Genomic DNA, 7,216 nt, shown 5'->3' with positions numbered 1-7,216 from the left:
AACTGAACTTACGGAAAAATTACGCACCTTGATATTTTCAAAATCTATATTCCTTCATTTTTTAATTCGTTTTTTATCAAACTTACGGAAAAAATACGCACAAAATTATTTAACAAATTTTTTGTCCATTATATTGTAATTCGTTTTTTATTTATTAAACTGAACTTACGGGGAAACTTACGCACGTTGATATGGTCAAAATCTAATCTCCATCATTTTCTAATTTGTTTTTTATCTATTAAACTGAACTTACGGAAATTTACGCACATAATAATTTGACAAATTTTTCGTCCATTATATTGTAATTCTTTTTTTATCTACCAAACTGACTTTACGGGAAACTTACGCACGTTGAGACTTGCGAATATCAACGTGCGTAAGTTTTCCGTAACTTCAGTTTAATTGATAGAAAACGAATTAAAATATAATGGGCAAAAAATTTGTCAAATATTAATGAGCGTAAATTCTCCGTAAGTTCGGTTTAATGGATAAAAGCCGAATTAAAGATAGAGGACCATAGATTTTGCAAGTATCAACGTGCGTAAGTTTTCCTTAAGTTCAGTTTAATAGATAAAAAACGAATTCGAAGATAAATGAAAGAAATTTTTACAAATATCAAAGTGCGTTACTTCTACCTAAGTTCAGTTTAATAGATTAAAAACTAATTAAAAAAATAAAGGTCCATAGATTTTGAAAATGTGCGTAATTTTTGCGCAAGTTCAGTTAAATAGATAAATAACGAATAAAAAAATAGAGCCAACAATTTTTTAATATCAACGTGCGGAAGTTTTTAGCGGATAAAAAACGAATTTAATATAATGGATAAAAAATTTTGTCAAATATTAATGTGCGTAAGTTCTCCGTAAGTTCAGTTTAATGGAGGAAAAACGAATTAAAAATAAAGGACCTTAGATATTGCCAATTTCAACTTGGGTATGTTTTCCGTAAGTTCAGTTTGATAGAAAGGACAAAAGACTTTGAAGATATCTAAGTGCGTAAATTTTTTGTATGTTATGTTTAATAGACAAAAAAGAGAATTTAAAAAAAGCAAAGGATGAATACAGGGTGACCCCCTCAAAAAAGAAAAAAAAACGGGCCCAAACTCTAATAAAATGTACACGGGGCCCGTTTTTTGTGTGTGTGTGTAATTTTCTGTATATTTTAATAAGAATAAAACCGGAAAGATTTTAACTGAACTTTCGGAAATTTTACGCACGTTGATATTCGCAAAATCTATGGTCCTTTATTTCTTAATTCGTTTTTTATTTCTTTTATCTTTAAATTCGTTTTTTTTTTCTATTAAACTAAATTACGGCAAAGTTGCGCACTTTGATATTTGCAAAAGTTTTTTTTCTTCTATCTTTTGATTCGTTTTTTGTTTCATAAAATGGAGTTACGGAAAACTTACGCACTTATATATTAGTAAAGGTTTTAGTTATTTGCTATCTTTTATTGTGTTTTTCTCTATTAACCTGTACCAACAGGTAATTTTGCACTTTGGTATTCGCAAAGTTATTCCTTTTTTAAAACTGTTTTTTTTTTTTTTTTTTTTTTTTATCTATTAAACCATACAAAAGGAAAATTTACGCACTTTGATGTTTGCAATTTTTTCTTTTTTATTTAATTTTTTTTTTTTTTATTAATTCCGTTTTTTATCTACGAAAATGTACCTATGGTAAGTTTTCGTATTTTGATATCCGAAAAGTCTCTTTTCTTTCTTTTTATTTTTATTTATTTGTTTTTTTTTGTATCTATTAAACTTTACCTACGAATAATTGACGCACTTTGATATTCGCAAAGTTATTTTTCTTTCCTGTTATTAAAATATTCCTACAGAAAATTTATGCACTTTAATCTTCGTCCTTTGTTTTGTTTTTTTATTCTCTTTTTTATCTATTATATTTGACTTACAGAAAATGTAAGCATTTGATATCTTCAAAGTCTATTGTCCTTTCTTTGTTAATTCCGTGTTTTTTTTGTTTTTTTTTTGTTTTTTCTTTTAAACTAAACTTACGGAAAACTTGCGCAAGTTGATATTTTCAAAGTCTTTTGTCGATTATTTTTTAATTCGTTTTTTATCAATTAAACTGAACTTATGGAAAACTTACGCACATTAATATTTGACAAATATCTTGTCCATTATATTTTAATTCGTTTTTTATCAATTAAACTGAACTCACGGAAAGCTTACGCACCTTAATATTTTCAAAATCTATGGTCCTTTATTTTTTAATTCGTTTTTTATCAATTAAACTGAACTTATGGAAAAATTACACACCTTAATATTTTCAAAATCTTTGGTCCTTTATTTTTTAATTCGTTTTTTTTTTCCGTAAGTTCAGTTTAATAGATGAAAACGAATTAAAAATAATAGAAAAAAGATTTTGCAAATATCAACGTGCGTAAGTTTTCCGTAAGTTCAGTTTAATAGATAAAAAACGAATTAAAAAATAAAGGACCATAGATTTTGCAAGTATCAACGTGCGTAAGTTTTCCGTAAGTTTAGTTTAATAGATAAAAAACGAATTCGAAGATAAATGAAAGAAAATTTAACAAATATCATAGTGCGTTACTTCTACGTAAGTTCAGTTTAATAGATTAAAAATGAATTAAAAAATAAAAGCCATAGATTTTGAAAATATCAAGGTGCGTAATTTTTGCGCAAGTTCAGTTAAATAGATAGATTTAAAAAAAAAATTTTTTTTTATTTAATTTTTTTTTTTTTTTATTAATTCCGTTTTTTATCTATGAAAATGTACCTATGGTAAGTTTTCGCATTTTGATATCCGAAAAGTCTTTTTTCTTTCTTTCTTTCTTTTTTTTTTGTATCTATTAAACTTTACCTACGGATAATTGACGCACTTTGATATTCACAAGTTATTTTTCTTTCCTATTTTATTTGGATTTTATCTATTAAAATATACCAACAGAACATTTACGCACTTTAATATTCGTCCTTTGCTATATTTTTAATTCTCTTTTATATCTATTAAACTTGATCTACAGAAAATTTACGAACTTTGATATCTTCAAAAAATGAAAAAAAAAACTTTGATTTTTGCAAAATCTTTTGCTCCTTCTTATTACATTCCGTTTTTATCAATTTATCTGAACCCACGGAAAATTTATGCACTTTGGTTCTGTATTTTTTTATTCCATTTTTTATCTGAACCCACGGAAAATTTATGCACTTTGGTTCTGTATTTTTTTATTCCATTTTTTATCTGAACCCACGGAAAATTTATGCACTTTGGTTCTGTATTTTTTTATTCCATTTTTTATCTGAACCCACGGAAAATTTATGCACTTTGGTTCTGTATTTTTTTATTCCATTTTTTATCTGAACCCACGGAAAATTTATGCACTTTGGTTCTGTATTTTTTTATTCCATTTTTTATCTGAACCCACGGAAAATTTATGCACTTTGGTTCTGTATTTTTTTATTCCATTTTTTATCTGAACCCACGGAAAATTTATGCACTTTGGTTCTGTATTTTTTTATTCCATTTTTTATCTGAACCCACGGAAAATTTATGCACTTTGGTTCTGTATTTTTTTATTCCATTTTTTATCTGAACCCACGGAAAATTTATGCACTTTGGTTCTGTATTTTTTTATTCCATTTTTTATCTGAACCCACGGAAAATTTATGCACTTTGGTTCTGTATTTTTTTATTCCATTTTTTATCTGAACCCACGGAAAATTTATGCACTTTGGTTCTGTATTTTTTTATTCCATTTTTTATCTATTAAACTGTACCCACGGAAAATTAACTCCTATTTATATTTACATATTCTTTTATTCTTTCTTTTTTCGTACTGTGTTTAATTCATCAAACTTTACCTTCGGAAAATTTACGCCCTTTGATATTCGCAAAATCGTTTTCTTTTGTTTTTTGTTTGTTTTTTATCTTTTAAACTGTGTGTACGGAAAATTTACGCACTTTGATATCTTCAAAAAATGAAAAAAAACTTTGATTTTTGCAAAATCTTTTGCTCCTTCTTATTACATTCCGTTTTTATCAATTTATCTGAACCCACGGAAAATTTATGCACTTTGGTTCTGTATTTTTTTATTCCATTTTTTATCTGAACCCACGGAAAATTTATGCACTTTTGTTCTGTATTTTTTTATTCCATTTTTTATCTGAACCCACGGAAAATTTATGCACTTTGGTTCTGTATTTTTTTATTCCATTTTTTATCTGAACCCACGGAAAATTTATGCACTTTTGTTCTGTATTTTTTTATTCCATTTTTTATCTGAACCCACGGAAAATTTATGCACTTTGGTTCTGTATTTTTTTATTCCATTTTTTATCTGAACCCACGGAAAATTTATGCACTTTGGTTCTGTATTTTTTTATTCCATTTTTTATCTGAACCCACGGAAAATTTATGCACTTTGGTTCTGTATTTTTTTATTCCATTTTTTATCTGAACCCACGGAAAATTTATGCACTTTGGTTCTGTATTTTTTTATTCCATTTTTTATCTGAACCCACGGAAAATTTATGCACTTTGGTTCTGTATTTTTTTATTCCATTTTTTATCTGAACCCACGGAAAATTTATGCACTTTGGTTCTGTATTTTTTTATTCCATTTTTTATCTATTAAACTGTACCCACGGAAAATTAACTCCTATTTATATTTACATATTCTTTTCTTTCTTTTTTCGTACTGTGTTTAATTTATCAAACTTTACCTTCGGAAAATTTACGCCCTTTGATATTCGCAAAATCGTTTTCTTTTGTTTTTTGTTTGTTTTTTATCTTTTAAACTGTGTGTACGGAAAATTTACGCACTTTGATATTCGCAAAATCTTTTTCCTTTGTTTTTTTTTGTTTGTTTTTTATCTTTTAAACTGTGTGTACGGAAAATTTACGCACTTTGATATTTGCAAAATCTTTTTCCTTTGTTTTTTTTTTGTTTGTTTTTTATCTTTTAAACTGTGTGTACGGAAAATTTACGCACTTTGATATTCGCAAAATCTTTTTCCTTTGTTTTTTTGTTTGTTTTTTATCTTTTAAACTGTGTGTACGGAAAATTTACGCACTTTGATATTTGCAAAATCTTTTTCCTTTGTTTTTTTGTTTGTTTTTTATCTTTTAAACTGTGTGTACGGAAAATTTACGCACTTTGATATTCGCAAAATCTTTTTCCTTTGTTTTTTTTGTTTGTTTTTTATCTTTTAAACTGTGTGTACGGAAAATTTACGCACTTTGATATTCGCAAAATCTTTTTCCTTTATTATTTTTTGTTTGTTTTTTATCTTTTAAACTGTGTGTACGGAAAATTTACGCACTTTGATATTCGCAAAATCTTTTTCCTTTATTATTTTTTGTTTGTTTTTTATCTTTTAAACTGTGTGTATGGAAAATTTACGCACTTTGATATTCGCAAAATCTTTTTCCTTTGTTTTTTTTGTTTGTTTTTTATCTTTTAAACTGTGTGTACGGAAAATTTACGCACTTTGATATTCGCAAAATCTTTTTCCTTTATTATTTTTTGTTTGTTTTTTATCTTTTAAACTGTGTGTACGGAAAATTTACGCACTTTGATATTCGCAAAATCTTTTTTCTTTGTTTTTTTTTTGTTTGTTTTTTATCTTTTAAACTGTGTGTACGGAAAATTTACGCACTTTGATATTCGCAAAATCTTTTTCCTTTGTTTTTTTTTTGTTTGTTTTTTATCTTTTAAACTGTGTGTACGGAAAATTTACGAACTTTTATATTTGCAAAATCTTTTTCCTTTGTTTTTTTTGTTTGTTTTTTATCTTTTAAACTGTGTGTACGGAAAATTTACGAACTTTTATATTTGCAAAATCTTTTTCCTTTGTTTTTTTTGTTTGTTTTTTATCTTTTAAACTGTGTGTATGGAAAATTTACGAACTTTGATATTCGCAAAATCTTTTGTTTCTTCTGACTTGATTCCGTTTTTTATCTATTAAACTGTACCTACCGAAAATTTACGCCCCATTTGTCCTTTCTTTGTTAATTCCCTTTTTTATCTATTTAACTATACGCACGGAAAATTTACCTTATTTGATAATCGCAAAATATTTTGTTTCTTCTTATTTAATTCCATTTTTTATCTATTTAACTGTACCTACAGGAAATTTACGCACTTTTACAGTTTTTATTTTTATTTTTCATTATGGCGTTATCTATTAAACTGTACTTACGAAAAATTTACATAATGTTATTTATAAAGGGTTTTGTTATTTGTTTGTTTGTTTTTTCTGTTTTTATCTATTAACCTGTACTCATGGGTAATTTATGGACTTTGGTATTCGCAAAGTCTTTTGTCATTCCTTTTTTAAATCTGTTTTTTTTTTTTTTTTTTTTTTTTTAATCTATTAAAATATACCGACAGAAAATTGACACAAATTTTTTGCAAGTTTCAGACAAAAAAAAAAAAAGAAAATTGAAAAAAAAGAAAAAAAAATATGACTCATCATCGGGAGTTATTTTTCAATTATAAGGTTGGGCAAAATATTGTATCAATAATTTTTCTCGGTGATGGTCACAAAGTACGTGTTCAATTTAGTAGAACGCTATGATTGAAAACTAATCCCCGACGATAGAAGTTTTAACAATCTTTTTAATCTGAAAAGTAAGTTTGTAATCGGTGAGATTAACACGAATAAAGTATAAATTGTGGAATTTAGAGTTGGGGGGGGGGCAATTTCCTAAACGTCTGCCAGAGATGTTCATAAGTTTTGACGGACGATCGAAAGATTTTTATTAAATCAAATCATTAAAAGAAGAAAGCTAGGACGACAAATATTTTAGAAACGTTACCATAATAGGTAATGTTATAAAAAAAAAAAATTAAATAGTTGCCACAGATTCGTCGCGTTTTGGGTAAATTTTTTCATGTAATGTAAGTATCGGTGGGTCGTTTTTCTGTTAATACTCGGTTACAGAGAACAGTTTCTAATCGTTTACTAAAAGATCAGTTCATTTTAACATCGCATAGTTTAGGACGCTGAAACCAGACATGATAAATAGAAAGCTGTGACGTATTTGTTTTAATGTAACAATATGTAAATAATGTTAATCCAAATAATGCAAATTGGCATAATTTACGACGGTGAACCAATGACGCCACAGTATTTGCAGTAGATGTAAACATCACCTGAGGTAGCTGCGCTATACAAAAGTTACGACTATTTTGTTTGTGCAACTTTAAGCTAAATGTTAGGGTTAATTT

Source organism: Euprymna scolopes, chromosome 36 (assembly GCF_053919585.1).
Source record: "Euprymna scolopes isolate OS-2025 chromosome 36, ASM5391958v1, whole genome shotgun sequence".
Lineage (NCBI taxonomy): Eukaryota > Metazoa > Mollusca > Cephalopoda > Sepiida > Sepiolidae > Euprymna > Euprymna scolopes.
Note: the sequence above shows the minus strand (reverse complement) of the source record.